The 20,331-nt window shown below is 42.5% G+C and overlaps 1 long non-coding RNA gene and 1 other non-coding gene across 2 annotated transcripts in view; one reads left to right on the top strand and one right to left on the bottom strand.

Annotated features, from left to right (window-relative positions):
• LOC124623202 overlaps window positions 1–20,331 on the top strand; it is a 184,166-nt gene that overhangs the window by 142,597 nt on the left and 21,238 nt on the right. Inside the window, exon 2 of the long non-coding RNA XR_006980682.1 lies at window positions 16,709–16,837. This is a non-coding gene — a long non-coding RNA (uncharacterized LOC124623202). The remainder of the gene's footprint in view (window positions 1–16,708; window positions 16,838–20,331) is intronic.
• Window positions 709–783, bottom strand: Trnat-ugu. The gene has a single exon. It is a non-coding gene; the product is annotated as a tRNA-Thr (tRNA).

Genomic DNA, 20,331 nt, shown 5'->3' with positions numbered 1-20,331 from the left:
ATTTAAAAATGTACACGAATGAGGATTATATTTTTTAAGATGAACCTGTAAACCACGGTGCGAAGGTGGCTTAGTGGCTAAAGCACCTGCCTAGTAAACAGAAAACCCGTGTTCGTCTCCCGGCCTTGGTACAAATTTTTACTCGCCACTTGAGTCGTTATCCATAAAAAATGACAAATTCACCCATTGTAACATGCTGTACACAAGAAAATAGAAGCGAATTCACACGATATGCTATCGTTCGTGATACTTTACAAAACATGTAGTTCTTTTTGGTTTGACAGATAATTAGTCTACTTAAGATGGCAGAAGTACACCGACTATCTGCCAAGTTATACGTGATAGAAATAGCACAGAAGGTGGCCACAAAATAGGACAAACGTGTTTCCTCACGGACAGACTAACATTATCTTTGTCGTTGAGCGTCTAAGATAGGATATAGTGACGTTATACCTAACCACAGTCAATTCAGCGAAGAATACTGTGCAATCGAGCACTGCGTTTTTACCGACATCTAAGGCAGAGATATTACGAAGTGAGTCTCTTTCGTCTAACTACTGCAAGTCACGCAATGATACACCCTTAGGAAGATAGTAACTGTTCTCGAAAGAACCGTGCGGGTTGTCTAGAATAAATGCTAATTAATTGAAACCCGCAGCTGCCGACAGCTTTTGTTGATATACCTCGAGGGGGACAGCTGAAAATGTGTGTCCCGACCGGGACTCGAACCCGGGATCTCCTGCTTACATGGCAGACGCTCTATCCATCTGAACCACCGAGGACACAGGTGAATAGCGCGACTGCAGGGACTTATCCCTTGCACACTTCCCGTGAGACCCACATTGCCAACTGTCCACAATCTACATACGTTATTGTTCCTAACAGATATACTGCCCATCCACTCATTACTCGCGCGCACTGAGGTGACGATTCCCGTAAGAGTTTGCTAACTGTGCTCATTCGCGCAAACGAAGGTCAATGGCCGGGTAGCCTTTACCTATACATGAAGATAGTAACTGTTCTCGAAAGAACAGGTACCAATGATGACCGTGCAACTTCTCTAGAATAAATGATAAGTCATTGAAGCAGGTGATCCCGGGTTCGAGTCCCAGTCGGGGCACACATTTTCAGCTGTCCCCATCGAGATATATCAACAACACCTGTCGGCAGCTGAGGGTTTCAATTAATTATCATTTATATACTATTAGTTATAAAAACTGTAACGTGATAAGGGCGGCATGCAATAGAAATCGAAACGGAACGAAGTGTACTACATGCTTCAATGTACCAATGGTCAGCATTTCCACGCAACTACACAGGTTGTGTAGTAGTAACGCCATCTGCATTCTGTATGTAAGGAGAGATTATACAGTGGCTTTCTGTTTCAGAAACTGCATTTGGATGTTGTTTGTTTGTAGTACACTGACCGCAGCGAGACGTACATTAAGATGGTCAGTGAGGTTGTGGAAGGTGGCGACAGGGATGTGGGGCCTTGCCGACGGCAGTGCTGTGGCCAGCGGCGAGGTTTCTCGGCTGAGGATCTCCAGTGCGCACAACCCAATCGAGGTGGTCCCACACTTTACCAATCGGGTGTAAGTGCGGCGAGGTCGGTGGCCAGTGAAGTATGGGAAATTCATCCTGGTTTTCTTCGAACCACTCACGTACACTGCGAGCTATGTGACAGTCTCCTTCGTCCTGCTAGTACATTAGAGCGTGCCGAGGAAAGGCAAACTGCATGAAGGGACGGCCCCAAGGACACATGCGTACTTTTGTTGGTCCGTTGTGCATTCCCGTACGACGAGATCACCAAGGGAATGCCGCTAAAATACTTTCCAGACCATAACTAATGCAGGATGTTTCCTACGAGACGTATCACGCCATACAGGTCAACAGCCGTGTATCCGACGGAGCATAAAATGTTACTAATCTGAAGAGGCCGCCTGTAGTCACTCAGCGGACATTGGTGCACCCGTCGGCAATACTGGGCTCAGTAGTGGTACCACGTCGTATGTTGAGACTAGTTCCAGGTCTTCGTACAGCATCATTTTGCACATACATTGTATGCTGAGGCTAGGAGGATAATGACCACTGCCAAACTGCTTTCATCATGTGGGCCCAGCACCTCGCGTGCTGGTGTGAGGTGCCATTGGGTACAAAACACAGTCACCTCTGGTTCACATAACCTTAATTTGGACAGCAGGTGTTACATTTCTGATGCTTTATGGCAGGTGGCTGTACCCTGTTGTCACGGTCCATTATCTTTCATCAAGGTAACGCAAGATATGGGAGCAGTATTGTGTACTAAATTTTGCATCTGTGTAATTCCCAACCATCGATTACGAGGGAGTGCCTACGCATTTTTAAGTGAAAACTCGTAATTTTTTTTGAATAAAACAAGCTTTATTAACATTCTGCATCTCATTCTTCGTGGCTACATATTTACAGACCTCCGCCGCTACGGAACTCTGAACTGTAGCGTATAAGTGTGGGTTTGTAATCTATGTAATCTATGCGTGGGAAACAGTGCCTGTAATCGAGTTTCCAACGGTATAAGAGTTCGTCTACACTTGGAGCATCCTGTCCTTCAGCGTGACAATGCCAGACCACACACGAGCGCTGTGACACCCTGGTGGTTCGACGTCGGCGATCGGTCTCCATACAGTCCCGACTCGGCTTCACCCCATCTCCATCTGTTAGCAGGACTCAAAGATCACCTTCTATAACTTCACTTTGACAATGATCAAGCGGTTCGAAGAGAGTCGAGGTTGTGACACCGTCAACAACGTCAAGTTACGATATCAACAAATACAGGGTTATTACAAATGATTGAAGCGATTTCACAGCTCTACAATAACTTTATTATTTGAGATGTTTTCAAAATGCTTTGCACACACATACAAAAACTCAAAAAATTTTTTTAGGCATTCACAAATGTTCGATATGTGCCCCTTTAGTGATTCGGCAGACATCAAGCCGACAATCAAGTTCCTCTCACACTCGGCGCAGCATGTCCCCATCAATGAGTTCGAAAGCATCGTTGATGCGAGCTCGCACTTCTGGCACGTTTTTTGGTAGAGGAGGCTTAAACACTGAATCTTTCACATAACCCCACAGAAAGAAATCTCATGGGGTTAAGTCGGGAGAGTGTGGAGGCCATGACATGAATTGCTGATCATGATCTCCACCACGACCGATCCATCGGTTTTCCAATCTCCTGTTTAAGAAATGCCGAACATCATGATGGAAGTGCGGTGGAGCACTACCCTGCTGAAAGATGAAGTCGGCGCTGTCGGTCTCCAGTTGTGGCATGAGCCAATTTTCCGCGGGCTACGCGTGAAACTTGCCCGCACGCGTTCAACCGTTTCTTTGCTCACTGCAGGCCGACCCGTTGATTTCCCCTTACAGAGGCATCCAGAAGCTTTAAACTGCGCATACCATCGCCGAATGGAGTTAGCAGTTGGTGGATCTTTGTTGAACTTCGTCCTGAAGTGTCGTTGCACTGTTATGACTGACTGATGTGAGTGCATTTCAAGCACGACATACGCTTTCTCGGCTCCTGTCGCCATTTTGTCTCACTGCGCTCTCGAGCGCTCTGACGGCAGAAACCTGAAGTGCGGCTTCAGCCGAACAAAACTTTATGAGTTTTTCTACGCATCTGTAGTGTGTCGCGACCATATGTCAATGAATGGAGCTACAGTCAATTTATGAAATCGCTTCAATCATTTGTAATACCCCTGTAGGTCTCTCCTTGGGAAAAAAGTGTTAGTATTCAGAGTGGCTTTTTGGAGAAATAAATATGTTGACATAGAGCATAAATCTGTAGAATGTTAGTAGCTTTCGTTTTATTTAAAAAGCCTTGCAAGTTTTCAGAGAAAAAAATTCTGAGTCAGTACATTGCAGCTTGCTATCTTATTTTAATCAAGTACCCTTCCAACTAACCTTGATTCGAAAAGTAAGTAAAAGTTTTTACTTCATGCAATTTTAGTAGCCAGCAGTGTACTTAGGTCATGCAAGAGTGATAATTGCTGTATTAATTTCTACTTCAGGTTTCTAATAAAAGGACGAAATTTTATATGTTTAGTTTATTTCCGCTCCACTATTCTGTCATATCAGAATCTCCGTGGAAATCAATGGTAATTTCGTATCCAACCGTATCCTTTGCGATTTCGGTATTCATTTTAAGACTTCCTCTGTGAAAATCGTATGTCTCTATCTCTGAAACAACATATTTTACTGTTACGTTTTGAATGTTTTGATTTTCTCTTACTCTCTTACGTACTAATTATAAGTGGCCTCTCGATATGCCATCTATTACAGTTATTTCTTCTTGAGGTGCCGAAAAGCCCCAGGTTCCTAACTGTCAAGAACAATGAGAATAGGGAACATCTGTAAAGGAGCATTTGAGTTTGGTGTTGTGTCACCAGCCTGTCATTCGTAACAGATTATGTTCTTCTCCACAGCTTTCTTTGCATTTAGTGATTAGTACAGACAAGGGTTTGGCTTGCCACTTTTTATTAATCAACATTTGTGAGAAAAGTGTGCAGGAATAAAATCTCGTTTCACATTCTGTAAATGTGTCACTCCCGTGATAACATACACTGCAGTATGACAATGCAACTATTGACGTCACTGCTTCTGAGAAGTGTTTAGTGGCCTCACGTGCTCTACTGATATTCAATTGATCGAAGATGGCACACGTAGCTGACGTGATACAACACATAGCTCATTTCCTCCTTAGTTCTACACGTAATCTTGGGATTCGTCGATTATCTTTTTTACCTATTTCTACTGTCAGTATCATTTATACATTAAATGCAGGTTCACACAGTAAGCTGTAATAGACCGTTAGAGCGAGTTGTTTTTTTTTGCAGGGACACCTGACTCTCTATAAGTCGTAACATTTGTTTCCTCTTCCCTCGGCAGCACCATGTTAGTTGCTGTACTAAAGATGTATCTCCGATACGACTGGTCTCATTAGCGTCATGTTAGTGGATTTGAAAGTGTTTTACGTGGGCTGATAAAGGACGGAGTAAAAAGTAAAGAAGATGGTAAATTTCTTAAATCGGAGACAGGACGAATGTTAAAGGAAAGAAGTGATATACCACAGTGTGGGAAGTATTCACAGTGAGCTGGAAGATGAGAAAGAAAAAGAAGACACAATGGACGAAGAAGAACAAGATAAAGAGACAGCTATAATGGTCATAAGGGAAGCCATACACACACTGAAAAGTGTTAAAGCAGCAGGAGTGGATGAAGAGACCTTTTTTGAGTCCAGGTCCTGTCCTTTGCCAATATTTCCACCTCAAAGCATCAGATGAACACAACTTCTTTAGGTATTTGCTGGATGTATTCCAGTCTCCGCCTACTCTTTAAGTTTTACGCACTATGACTCCCTCTAGTACGATGAAAGACATTCTCTGATGTCTTAACACATATACTGTCATCCTGTCCCTTCCTAGTGTCAGAATCTTGCATATCTTCCCTTCTTCGCCCAGTCTGCGAAGAATCTCGTCATTTCTTACGTTATCAATCAACGTAATTTTCAAAATTCTTCTGTTGCACCACAACTCAAAGGAGTCGAATCGCTTCCGTTCCAATTTTCCCAGAGTCCGTAATTCACTGCTATACAACGCTGTGCTCCTAACGTACATTCTCATTTTTTTTCTTCTGAAATTAAATTTTGAATGTGCAACCGGATATCGAGTTAATCTTTCGAGTTTTTTAACAACAGTCACATCACGCAATTATATTTTAGTGCCTAACGTTTCCCAGATACACACAAATAGCTGTGAAAATACATCCAGTTTCCCGTCAGAATGTCAGGGAATGGCGGAAGGGGCGGGGTTGACTTGGAAATTTGACTTTTGTGGGTGACGTTCTATCAGTGCAGTGACCAGATCTGTAATTTTTTGAGTCGTCCAAGTCAACATATTTCGATGTCCATTTTAAAAACTGTAAGTTTTTATCAAGAAGGTGGTTTTCAAAACTGTGAACAATGCTTACGGTAAAGCGCTGTATTCGCACTCCCAATTACAATCCTGAAATGATGACGTAAGCGTAGAAGAACGTTTTAAACCTTGGAAGCAACACACTCGAAACTGCTGACATTTCATAAAAGTGTAAAACACGTCAAATATGTAAACCTCTCATGAACAGGCTGTTTCGTCTGCTACTATCCCTAAAGAGGAAGGCTTCGCAACACACCCATAACTTACGTCACAATGTTCCTGCAGCTGATGGCCGAAACATAAACGACTAATAATTTTCACGTTTCTTACAAGCGGTGTGTTATTCGTGACTTCATTAGGAACGAGGCTCTGATGGCTCTTTAGGATAATAAAGTACATGATCCGGGAATAATTGGGAGTGAGTGGGCTGAAAATATTAACGCGTATACAATACGCAACGTGGGTACTGAGAAGATTGCTTAAAATATCTGATGCCAGCAAACCAGCAACCCGTATCACTCCCTTACGTTTGGGTGAACGTTTACTGTGCGAAACAGCCTTCGCCGTGTGGACTCTGTAGACTTACTATGAATAACATACTGTCATGAGCTATGTTGAAACGACACAGACGATTACATTTCACTATAAACAAACTTCTGTCACCAGTGGCAGGGAATTCAGTGTCTCTTTCATTGCCTGTTTAGAGGCCCTTGCGTTGGACTGTGAATGATGGATCTCTATCGTTCTCTTTCCCCCGCTTCTGTCTTTCTTTAAGTACATTGTAATGGTTCGAAGTATTTGATGATATTTAGCCTCACTGTAACTTGACGCCTTAACTTGTTGACTCGACATCTGAGTATATATTGTCATAGGAAAGGTTTTCATACAGGGTGTCCAGAAAAGGGCTCCCTGATTTCAAAATTAAATATCTCGAAAACAAAGATCGATAGAGGAATGCAGTAAACGGTACGTTTATTGTGAAAGCTGTAAGAAGTTCATACAGCAGTTTGAAATAATAGTTACAAAAGTTGCCAACAGATGGCGCTGTACGCTGTACAGCTCATATCAGCATACATAAGTGAAATAATCGTATGAAAACAAACTTTGCAAACAATCACATCACAATGTTTTCAAAATGTTCACCATTGGCACCACAGAGGTGGGGTAAACGAAGAATGAAATTCGCCATCACATTTCGTAGTGTCTCAACCGAAAATGGATTCACATGCCACAGAGATCGCCGATTCAAGCTCGTCCAGCGTGGCGGGATGCTTTGGGTGGACCATGTCTTTCACTGTGCCCCAGAAAAAAAAGTCACAGGGAGTAAAATCCGGCGAATATGGAGGTCAATCCATGCCTGCACCAGTAAATTTGGGATATTCCAAAGTAATTACTCGATTCCCGAAGTATTCCTCAAGAAAGCGAAACACTTGTTCGGTCCGATGTGGTCGGGCTCCATCTTGCATAAACCATTCAGTACCTGGTCGATCCTCTAACCCTTGCTGTGTGGCGACAAATTGTTCCAAAATTGCAACGTAACGTGCACCAGTGACCGTTTGTCGAATGAAAAAAGGGCCAATAATGCCTCTGCAGCATACTGCAGCCCACACAGTAACTTTAGGAGAATACAGGGGTTTCGCTTCACACCAATATGGCTTTTCGGAACCCCAAAATCGCCAGTTCTGCTTATTCACGTATCCATTCAGGTGGAAGTGTGCTTCATCTGTAAACCATATGCAGCCAACATCAAATACTTCACTATCAATCATTGTGAGCATGGATTACCAAAGGTAACCCTTTGTTGCACAGCTCGTACGGGTATGGCCTGGTGCGTTTGAATTTTGAATTGAAACATGTGTAGGCTCTTTCTCAGTATTTTCTGCGTGCTGGAACGCTTCAAACTAGTCTCAGATGCAATTCTACGGACGGATGACATTGGATTTCGCTGAATAATTCCAGAAACTGTGGCGATATTTTCAGGCGTAACTGCGGTTTGCTTGCGGCCAACATGCCCCACTAGATCATCAGTCACGCTGCCTGTTCGTTGAAATTTTGCGAAGAGCGTACGAATGGTTTTCGCATCGGCTCCTTTTGGAACATTAAATCGTGCTTGAAAACTTCGCCTTGTTGCCGTAGCACTCTCTTCTAACCTGTGGTACTCTAGCACCAGAAAAACGCGTTGTTTAATGGAGTACGTGGTTTTAATCTCTTCCTTCGGTACGCTAACCTCCTTTCACGTTTCAATAGTGGAACTGATCGCTCTGGGCTTCGGATCACTATTTATACTAGGCATTAGGTATGGCGATTACAGCGCCATCTGTTAGCAGCTTTTGTAACTATTATTCCAAACAGCTGTATAAACTTCTTACAGCTTTCACAATAAACATACCGTTTACTGCATTCCTCTATCGATCTTTGTTTTCGAGATATTTAATTTTGAAATCAGGGAGTCCTTTTCTGGACACCCTGTAATTAAAATTATTTGCTTGTATGTTGTTTAAACGTATGTTGTAGAGTGCGTCTGCAGGGTTACGAAGTGATTATCGACCACGTGTCGGCACACCGAATGGCAAATATGTTGGACGTGGCCGCTGTGCTCTAGAAAATAAATGGGCAGATATCTTTCACAATATCTAATTGTTAAAACTAAAGGTAGGCCTGTCCATTTGTTTACTTTAACCGTTTCAGTATCTTTTAATGTCGGTCTTAAGGGCAGCTGCAGTTGAGATCGGGCTTGGAGCAGCACTCAACATTTACCTTTGAATGCTCATCGGGTCATTGTAGATACTGACCATAGCTGTCTGGTAGTCCAGACGTAGTTCGGAGCAAGTTCGCAGAGGTGTGTCAACTATGAAGAAGTGACTACCACGAAATTTTTTGGAGTCCTCGTGTTTTCCAGCTTTCAATTACAGTAAATTTGGTTGTGATTATTATTGCCAGTTCGTTTTTAATGCCGGATAGCACTACCAGTAAGGGAAGATATTGCGAAATAGCTGTATAAAGAGGACGAGCGTCTATGAGTTGTTAGATCACTGCATCATAGGGCTTTTATAGCTGTATTTTGACCAATAAAGTATTATTGGCATTTTTTATGTGAAGATTTGTTGGAATCGGGCAGTGAACCGATACGTTCCGTTTCTAGTGGCGTAATTGAGTGGTTGCTGTATTTATGTTGGAATTTGTTATCCTCTAATGTAATAGTGCGGCTGGAGTACCTTCATTGAGGATTTGGCATCCACTAAATCAACGGAGTGATTGCTTTACATGTATGGGACATTGTTGTGGTCATTTGCATTAAGCGAGGTACTGACTTAATTGGAGTATACATTGATTAACAAGCTAGATGCTTTTAAAACTGAAATTCTCATTGGTCATAAAGCGTGTGTTACTCGAAAATTCACAAAGATCTTTCCCGGAATTATTTAACTGTTGGACCCTATCGGAATCATTAAAGCAAGCTTTGTACAGGGATAACCATTACTTGCAGAATTATTGTGCCGAGTGTTCATTCATTTTCGGGAACTTTAGTAGGACATATTTTCCACCACCAGAAGAGGCATAACTTTGCTTTGATTGTGAAATTACAGAGCCTAAATTTGTGGTGGAGAGTAAGTTCTTTTGTTTGTACTTTTTAGGATTTCAGCAATGTTCTCGTTTGGGGATTAGCTTTTCTGGCGCTCATACACAGCCGAAGATCGAAAGCAAATAAGAATCAAATAAATCTTGTGGTTAGTAAAAATTTGACTCAGAGATCATAGATCCTTAGTTTGAAGTAAATAGAAAATAAATGGAATTCACAACGAATTAATTTTGATCCCAAAAAAAATAATAAATAAAAGGAAACACATTTTAAAAACAAACAAAGGACACAAAAAAGCAAAGGTATTAAGATTTTATGTTAGCTACTTTAGAGAGAAATAAAACTTCCTGTTAGGGAATAACAGCTCAGGGATAAAGCTTACAAGTGCTATGTCTAACTAGGTGGGTGTAGACTGTTAAATTTTATTTCGTGGAAAGAACTAAAAAAATGGTTCAAATGGCTGTGGGCACTATGGGACTTAACTTCTGAGGTGATCAGTCCCGCAGAACTTAGAACTACTTAAACCTAACTAACCTAAGGACATCGCCGACCGTGGTGGCCAAGCGGTTAAAGGCGCTACAGTCTGGAACCGCGCGGCCGCCACGGTCGCAGGTTCGAATCCTGCCTCGGGCATGGATGTGTGTGATGTCCTCAGGTTAGTTAGGTTTAAGTAGTTCTAAGTTCTAGGGGACTGATGACCTTAGAAGTTAAGTCCCATAGCGCTCAAAGCCATTTGAACCTAAGGACATCACACACATCCATACCCGATGCTGGATTCGAACCTGCGACATCAGCGGTCGCGCGGCTCCAGACTGTAGAGCCTAGAACCGATCGGCCACTGCGGCCGGCAAAGAGCTAAAAGCTGAAAAATAATTAATCGGTGTAGGCGTAGATAAAAAAGGAATATTTGACAGTAATTTTATAATACGAAAAGAAATACAGAAAAATATACACTAATGGAAAAGAAATCGCCATAAAGAAGAAGTTGTGTGACATAAATGATATTTCGTAGGCGTCTTTCTACGTCTAAAACATGATGTATATTCAAATTTCGCACCAGTGTCAAAAATACCGCGCTGGTGGCACCACTATGAAGAATCAAATCAGGTTTCTTTATGTGGTGTCACCGCCAGACACCACACTTGCTAGGTGGTAGCCTTTAAATCGGCCGCGGTCCGTTAGTATACGTCGGACCCGCGTGTCGCCACTGTCAGTGATTGCAGACCGAGCGCCACCACACGGCAGGTCTAGAGAGACGTCCTAGCACTCGCCCCAATTGTACAGCCGACTTTGCTAGCGATGCTACACTGACAAATACGCTCTCATTTGCCGAGACGATAGTTAGCATAGCCTTCACCTACGTCATTTGCTACGACCTAGCAAGGCGCCATTACCAGTTTATATTGAGGTTATAACATGTACCGTCAAGAGCGATGTTCTCCAATTGTGGATTAAAGTTAAGTACTCCAAGAACTACGTTCTTTTCTTTATAGGATAATTACTTTACCTTGTTCCAGACCTCACGCCCATCTACGTGAGCTTAAAAGCGTGCATTTGGGCCTCCTCTAGCAACACGGTGTTGGCTCTTCTGCCAACACTTCACTTTAAATACACGATGCAACGGTCGTGAGCGTTAGTTGCGTGCTGATTTGATGTTAATCAAGAATGCCTTTAAGATGACTAGGCCGCCATTATTAGCATCTCACAGAATTCGAACGAGGTAGTGTAATAAGGCTACGAGAATCTGGATGTTCATTCTGCGACATTGCAGAAAGTCTTGACGAGAATATAGTCATTGTACGTAATTTCTGGCAACTTGGGTCACAAGAACGTACAGTCGCAAGATGACCGTGCTCTGTACGGCCACGTGGCACTACCAACAGGGAAGAACACCATATCCGGCGTAACGCTTTGGCGCATCGTACTGCATCTGCAGCAGCAATGTGAGCAGAAGGTTGCAGTCTAGTGACACAACGAACTGTTAAAATTCAGTTCCATCAAGGATAGCTCCGATGCAGACACCCTATAACGTACATTCCACTGATCACAAAATACCGGCATTTGCAACGTCAGTGGTTTCAAGAGAGAGCTGATTGGGAAAAAAAAAATGTGTGTGAATTCCTAAGAGACCAAACTGCATAGGTCATCGGTCCCTAGACTTACGCTGTACTTGAACTAACTCATGCTAGGAACATAACACACACACAACCATCGCCGAGGGAGGACTCGAACCTCCGACGGGAGGGGCCGCGCAATTCAAGCCACGCGGCCACTCCGCGCGACAGCTGGTTGGAGGACAGGGCGGAGGTCTGTTGTATTTTCTGATGATGGCTGGTTCTCTCTCGGTTCCAGAGATGGCCAGTTGACTGCCTGCAATCCACCTGTCTGCGTGCTAGACACACTGGGCGTACACCTGGTGTAGGGATCTGGGGTACAAGAGCGCTCTCATGGCTATCCCACGACCGAGTGCTAATTTGTAGGTCAATCTGGTGATTCGACATGTCCTGCTGCAATCTATGAACAGCATTCCAGGGGGTGTTTTTGAATAGGAGAACGCTCGTTCACATACCACTGTCGTAACCCAGCATGCTCTACATAGTGTCGACATGTTGCCTTGGTCTGCTCCATTACCAGATCTGTGTCCATTCGAGCACGTATGGAACATCATAAGACGACACCTCCAGGATCATCCACAATCAGCATTAGCCGTCCCTGTATTGACCGAACAAGTGAAACAGACATGGAACTCCGTCCCATAACCTGCTTCCGGCACATTACAACACAATGCGTGCACGGTTGCATAGTTGCATTCATCATTATGGTGATTACACTAGTTATTAATGTACCAGCATATCACATTTACAATGGCTTACCTCGAGCTTACATTAACCTGTGATCTGGTTGTGTTAATCACTTAAATATATTACCTAGAAAAATGTATTCCCGAAATTTCATTTCTCTACATTGGTTATTTCGCGATGTTGCGAAACAAGAGAGACAAGACTAAAATTATATCGATGACTCGGGGGTGAATTTGGTGCTTGTCTAAGTTATCATAAAATACGACAAAAGGAGGAAAGCCTGCATTTATTATGACTATTTCGGCCTACTGCAAGTAAAATAAACTTTGCAGTCGTTTAGCTTGCATAAATATTTAACTGTTTGCTTAGGGAGATACTTGTGCAAAGAAAAGTTGTATGTATTATTACCAGAAGTCAGCGATGTAGTTAAGGTCAAACTACGCAGCGCTACTTGGTGTATAATTACATTAAAAATAACTATATGTGAGTTATTACTGCTGCATATCGCATATTGCTATTGACTCATAAGAAGTGAAATGATATATGCTTACTAACTTGGAATCTGGACTAGGCTCTAGATAAAATCTTTAACAATTTGTTCATTTTAAGCAGTACTAGGCTACGAGGCTTTCATGTGTGAAATGAGTACACTTAGTTGTCTCAGTTTCTATGAATGATTAGGCCGTAGAAATGAAGTTAATAGATAACTTTATTTCAAAAATAATTTGTGGATGATGTATGGTTGCGCCATTAAGTATAAAAGAAAAAGCATTAGTACTGATAAGTCGTATTGGAGTCTGCATTGAATGAAATTCGAGATTTAATATTAGAAATTTAAAAACGTACATGCAGCATCCTAACGACGTCTGTATTTTTGTATTACGATACGTCAGTCACATGTGTTGCATGCACGTACTTATCTGAAATGTGTGCTGGAAAGTAGAAATATAGGATTGATAGTAGCAGGTCGTTTACTTATCACTTACGCATACAATAGTTGATTATTCACCGAAATGCTTCACGCAGTATTATATAATGTAGGTGTTCAGTGTATTATGTTGGCCTTTATATTGTTAACATTGTCATGAATATTCTCATAGACAGATCACATGCAGATGTACTACACTATGCACACGGTCATGGAGGTATCAACCACATTATTCCTCAATGGTAGATCATCTTTCAGTTTTTCTCATTTCTTCTCTATGAACTCCGTTGCTATAACTGCTCATTTCTTTCTGAGTCTTTCTCAAGGTGCTTTTCCAGTGAAACTTTCAGAATGTGCTCCCTCCTGCTCCATGCTCATCATGAACCCATATCACATCAGTGATGTCTTTTTTTTTATTTTTTCTGATGTTTCAAGCCACTTCCACAATCAGTTTTATACAGATGGAGGGGCGATTCTTTCGTTACTCAGGATGGCGTACCTCTTCTCCCATACAGGCGTTGTGCATTCGATTGGCGAGCAAGGAGTCAGGAGCGCCCACAGCAAGATTGGCACATTTCAGTAAAACTCTTAACTTTGCAACGGGCTCAACCAGTCAGAGATGTGTGCACTCGTCCAGTTGGTGCTGCCTGTCTTCGACCCACGGCGTCTCTACAGGATGAGTCACTAACAACTGCCACCAAAAATAACTCCGAAAGTATGATAGGAGCTGAAAAGTTTCTGTGACAAATGTTGCATGGGACAACGTGGGCCATACTATGACGTTGGGTTTTTGTTGCTAGGAGGGGTCGCTTCAGAGATGTGGTCAACTTCCTTTTTATTAATGGGATGCTATAGTTTGATACTTGTTTTCTGATTCCGGCTATCGATGTGAATCCAATGATGTGCAACAGTAAGGTCTTTGAGGGTCAACGAAGGTCACAAAGGTAGCATGAACGTCCACTTACAGCAATCGTCACAAGGTTCCAGGCCAAAAAAGGGAGTGTTATGATCTGGGGAATGTTTTCGTGGTGTTCCATGGGTGATCTCATCATTCTGGGAGGCAGAATGAGCATCCTTGGGGGCTATGTCCACCCCTAAATGCAATTTGTTTTTTTGACACGATGACATCTAACAACAGGACAATCAAGGTTTCACATATGTTGCACGTCACAAATCTCGCACGCCACTCACCTCGCACGTCACACACCTCGTGCGTGTTCCGAATAGGACCTGAATTAATTTCACATACTTTCCTGTCCACGTAACTGCCCACAGTTTAGACCATCCATGAAACTGTGGGACCATCTTGATCAATCCGTTCTCGTCATGGATCCTCAACCGAGACACCTAGCTCGGTTGGCCACAGCACTGCAGTCGGCATGGCTCCACGTGCCTCTCGATACCTTCAGAAACTCACTGACTCTCTTCCTGCGCCTCCGCACTGAAAAATTTGGGTATTCAGGCTATTGACAGGTGGTCTCGTTGATGTGACCGGACAGTGTATACTGCTGTTACGGTATAACATATCCACACCGCCACGAGATGTCATCCTGTCTTGCAGCGGACAGTAGCCATAATATTATGTATTTCTTATAAAAAACGGATTCGCCAAGATCTCTTCTGTGTCTTTTTATTGATTACTATTTGCGACAGATCTGTGGTGTCACCATCGGATCCAAATCAAGGTGACTAATACATATAAGATTTCACAGAAACACTGTATACATAACTGAAGCATTAGAACGTAGCTTGCATCGTATTAATAGAATGTCGTGATCTTTAGAGACTTGTAAGCCACATACTGATGTTTCGTCACTTTACAATAAGAGGTGGCAAGGAACATTAGAATGTGAAAATGAAAATGCTACAAATATAAAATGCAAATCATGTTGTATTGACGTCCTAGCTCAGTGAACGCACTGGTCACAGAGCCAGTACGATATTTGCCTGACTGAGACTACAAGCAGTTGTTTACATTGAGGTATTCGACAATCGATGCGTACTTGTATAAATTTAAAACTAGATTTGCGACGATATTAAATCTTTATTCACTCCAGAGCAATTAAAATTACTTTTATTCTGTCAATTAGTGTTGACGCACGTACTGTGTAGACATTAATAATCTGAACTATATTTTGATTGTAAATTTGCTTTTCAAAGAATTACTGCATATTTTCAGAACGTAATTTATCGTTAATTTGTATTTTGAAAATGTTACCTAATGCTTTAAAAAATAATCTTAATGAGATCGGAGTTAAGAAACAATTTGTGTTTTGGCATTTGTAGTTGGAAATTCGTGCGAGTACTGTACGTACAATGTATACAGATGTATACAAATGTATACAGTGCCACTGTATACAGATTCATCTGTGCAAATACCGTACTAGTTGAGTCGCTATTGTGGTGTTAGGTGAGCGAGTGAGCAGATGTTCTTTGCAACTTCTTATTGTAAAGTGAAGCAACATCTCTACGTGGTTTGGCTTGCAAGTTTCTAAAGATCATTAACTTCTGTTAATATAGTGCAAGGTACGTTCTAAAGCTTCAGTTACGTGTACAGCGTTTTTGTGAAATGATATATGTATTAGCCACCTTGACTTTGAATGTTTGTTTATTAAACTTGCAAATCTGATGATGACAGCACATATTTGTCGAAACTGTGGAATCAACGTTCGATACCACACTTGTTAGGGGTTGCAGTTATCGACCGCTGTCCGTCCTAGTATCGCTGGACCCGCGAGTCGAGACTAGCGCCGCTCCGCGGCTTGCAACAAGTCTCTAGCGTGCGCACTGCCACTCTTGCTGACGTCAAGTAAGAAAGTAGAATAGCTTGCAGCTGATAGGATGCAACCTCCAACAATGCGCTCAGTTAAAGTATGGTCTATGTGATGCCTCTATAGCTCCATGTTTGTAATTATATTCCTCCTGCCTATGAAAACTCCTGTACCACCAGTTAAGCGCAATATATATATATATATATATATATATATATATATATATATATATATATATATATATATATATATATATATTTACTAACGACTTCTATTTATTTTAGTCGTTTTGGACCCAGACCAAGCAGCCAGCATCACTGAAAAACCTGCTGCATACGCAAAGAAGATGTTTGTATGTTTCTATTTAACATTGGCCACCAGTCATTCACATTGGCGACGATTCGTTCGTCATCATAACAAAAACCGGCAGTAAAAAACAGATATAGAAGCAGTTTGTGGAAACAGATTCTTTAAGAATAATAAAACACTTCAGATTGCCCCCAACAGCTGACACAATGCCAAACGTACATAAATATACTATGTGTTCTTTATTGCATACCAAAGATACTAGCAGTGTGATATGCTGAAATTAATTTTGCAGGAGCCCCTACATTCCCAAGTGTACTGAGATGGAGGGTACGATGATTTTCTGTAAACCGTGTACCAACTCTGTGTTTCAGGGACCAGACGGCGGTCCTCACTGGACGTGAGGCCATCGGCAGCGGCGCACCGACATGAGCGGGAACCCGTGGACGGCGGCGTCCGCCTGCCCCTACTGCGGCCGCCAGCTGCCTTCCTCGCACTTGCAGGTACTGTGACGTCAGTACTGCACTGCTCCAGGTGTTTATCTCATTTTGTCTCGTGTTCTGTACCAACCAAATGGAAGCGACCAAGAGTAGTAAGTGTTGCTTCACTTCTGGCATCGCTGTACGGTCCCTCAAATGGCTCTAAGCACTATGGGACTTAATATCTGAGGTCATCAGTCCCCTAGACTTAGAACTACTTAAACCTAACTAACCTAAAAACATCACACACATCCATGCCCGAGGAAGGATTCAAGACTCCGACCGTAGCAGCAACGCGGTTCCGGACTGAAGTGCCTAGAACTGATTGGCCACTGCGGTCCCTCCTTTCGACAACCTCATGGACACCGATATGTATTTACATAAGTGATCCCGGAGAATCAACTAAATTCGCTCAATAATGGAGATTCATCGGAATCGGGTGAGATGCCTGCGAGATTCTACAGAGATTATGTGCAAGCATTTGTTGGCTCTCTCGTAGGTCGTAGGATCAGTAAATGGAACTAAGCATTATGTCGTGACCGGATAACGAAAATCTCTACAAAAACCAACGAGGATTCCAGAAACAGAGATCCTGCAAGATGCTAGTCACTTTGTTCGTCCATGAAATCTTGGGCGACACGGACGATGGAGCCCAGGCTGATGACATTTTCCTCAAGTTCTGGAAAGCATTCGATGCAGTTCTGCAGTGAACAAAATTCGAGTTTACTGAGTATCGGATTTGTAACTGGTTTCAGGACTTTCCAAGAGATAGAAGTTAATAACGTACTCTTAACGGGACATAATCTGCAGATATGAACCTAAATTCTAGAGTACATCAACGGACTCTATAGTGCCATTACTATTTATACTAAGTAGGGTGACCAGGAACAATACCGACAAAATTTCTCTGGCTGTTCAGGGATATTTCGCGAGCCTTTTGGTGTAAGGGACCTGTGGTCTACAGTGGCTCGTTAGAGAGTGATTATGTACAAGAGCTACTCGTTTATTCAAGTCTGATCGGTCACGAAATGGAAATCGAAGTGAAAATTAAAAATGTTCTGTTTACGACGCTTAGCTTCACCTTCCAGCTACTTGTCTATACAGGGTGGTCAGAAACAGTCTGAAAAGCTTGTAAGAGTGTTACAGGGTACGTTGCTTCGTTTCCGAGTTAATTACCCCCTAAGTTAGCCAACCAGGCTATTGCGTGCGCAAGTACAGGAAGCCCGCAGAGACGGTGTCGTCCAAGGTGTTCTTCGCTCAGTTCCCTAAAACCGAACACACAAATTAGACATGGGACGATAGTAAAGATCGAACCAGCGCCAAAGGCTGAGCAGTCTCGTGCGCTGTCATCTGCACTACGAGAACAACCAATCGCTACTTTTTATTATTCTTGCATATCCATATTTCAGCTATAAATAGCCACCTTCAGAGCGTTTCAGTGAGTTACCATCTATCAGACCCGCATCAGTAAATGTCACCATCTCTGTCTGTCTGTAATCCACTAAACTCTAATGGTGTCATGTACTTCTGCAAGTTTATAGGACGGTAACTCACTCAAATGCACTCCAGATATCTCCTTACAGCTGACATCTGGATAGACAAGAATAATAAAATACTAGTGAGATAGCCACTGATTGCTGGTTTCAAATTCCTTCTTAATTTATCTACAGTCGCTGTCCACAACCTTTGTTTACGGAATCAAAGTTCATTAACTGACACAAAATGTATCTGGCAGACAGTTGCATTTCGCTCGCAACGGCCTGATTGGCTAACGTAAGTGCTAATTAACTCGGAAACGGCACAAAGTATTGAATTCTTCTCTTAACTGTTGTTTCTCAGGACGCTACTCAGCAACACTGTTACAAGTTTTTAGACTGTTACTGATCACCCAGTACATCCACCATTGGGACTTACATTTGCTGTGGCGTTGTACCAACTTTGCAATAACTTACTCATAGAAAGCAGTCACTTGTGCTTTCCGCAAATTCTCTATGCTAGTGTGCAGACCATTGTTAGTGCCAAAATGTTGTCTTCACTGCTAGAGGTTGATACGAGCAGAGATGAAACTCAGAGCGAGTCAAGTCCGCGCTGATGGGCTGACAGTGAGTGACCAAATATTTCCCATCGAAATCCCTGCAGAAGTTTCTTTGTTACCCTTTTATGAAGAAGGAAGTGCTTGACACGGAACGTGGGCTGTATGAAATCAGGTAAAGTCTCTCAGCAGGCACTCATACTTGACGAGAGACATAATTTTCTGGGGAACTGTACTTGCTCACTGTGCGCTCAGAACTGAAAAGAGCGACACGACGCGATCTTCAGACCTACTGGAGCCCGCACCAAACACAACTGTGCGAAGCTGCATCGTATTTTTTCTGTGGTTTCCATTTCGCGACCTATCAGACCTTATTAACCGAATAGCCGTCGTTATGATGAATTATTTGGCTTTGTTGCTTTGTTTCCGTAAAAATACTTTCACAATAGTGAAAATACTTGTAATAACTAATCACGAAAGCATAGTAACACAAAAGTGTTGGTTATTGAATGGGGCTCCATCAGGAGCTGTATGTACCAAGACCTCCACACCAGCATTAATAACAAAAGGACGTTCAGCATTGATCGCTGAAGTAGAAATCTTTATTTCCGTTTCAGATGGATTTCAATCACTGCGTGACCATCGGCAGTGCTAGTATTAAAGCCCTGAGGACTCATAAATAGAAGCAGTAAAACTGCAATATCCTCAGAAGTCTGACATGTATTCCTCATTAACATGTGCAGATTTCGCAATTTTAGTGCTTGTATTTATCATTCCACAGGGCTTTGATACTAGCAGTGACTGAAATCGATTTGCTACAGAAATAAATATTTCTTCTTCCACAACCAATACTGACCCCCTCTTGTTATTTACAGAAGTATTTGGTTATTCGTGGGTGCCTATGTAGAGGTACAAAATAATAGTGGTTGCCGTCTTTAGAGAGCAGCTGAGCATAGCGTGATCGTGCCGCCTTTTTATTGTAGCATTCAGAAAACCCACAGATGAGGAACACATAGGCCGACTATTCCTCACTAAACCTGTATACACAGCTGTGTGTCACAATGTACGACTAACACTGCTGGAAAAACAAACCCGAGACGTAACATTGTAGTACTGAGTGCGACCTTGAGGCCCAAGACTGAAGTAGACCATATTGATGGCAACAGAAAGTACCGTGAGTGAACGGAGAGTGCCGACGCGGTGGTCTAGCGGTTCTAGGCGCTCAGTCCGGAACCGCGCGACTGTTACGGTCGCAGGTTCGAATCCTGCCTCGGGCATGGATGTGTGTGATGTCCTTAGGTTAGTTAGGTTTAAGTAGTTCTAAGTTCTAGGGGACTGATGACCACAGCTGTTAAGTCCCATGGTGCTCAAAGCCATTTGAACCATTTTTTGAACGGAGAGACACACAGCGCCTACCGTCGACTTATCCAATATTGTACGAATACTCGTATTTTCAATGCAATACCAATACAAGGGGTAATGAATC

Source organism: Schistocerca americana, chromosome 7 (genome assembly GCF_021461395.2).
Source record: "Schistocerca americana isolate TAMUIC-IGC-003095 chromosome 7, iqSchAmer2.1, whole genome shotgun sequence".
Classification (NCBI taxonomy): Eukaryota; Metazoa; Arthropoda; class Insecta; order Orthoptera; family Acrididae; genus Schistocerca; species Schistocerca americana.
Note: the sequence above shows the minus strand (reverse complement) of the source record. Positions and strands in the feature narration are given on the sequence as shown.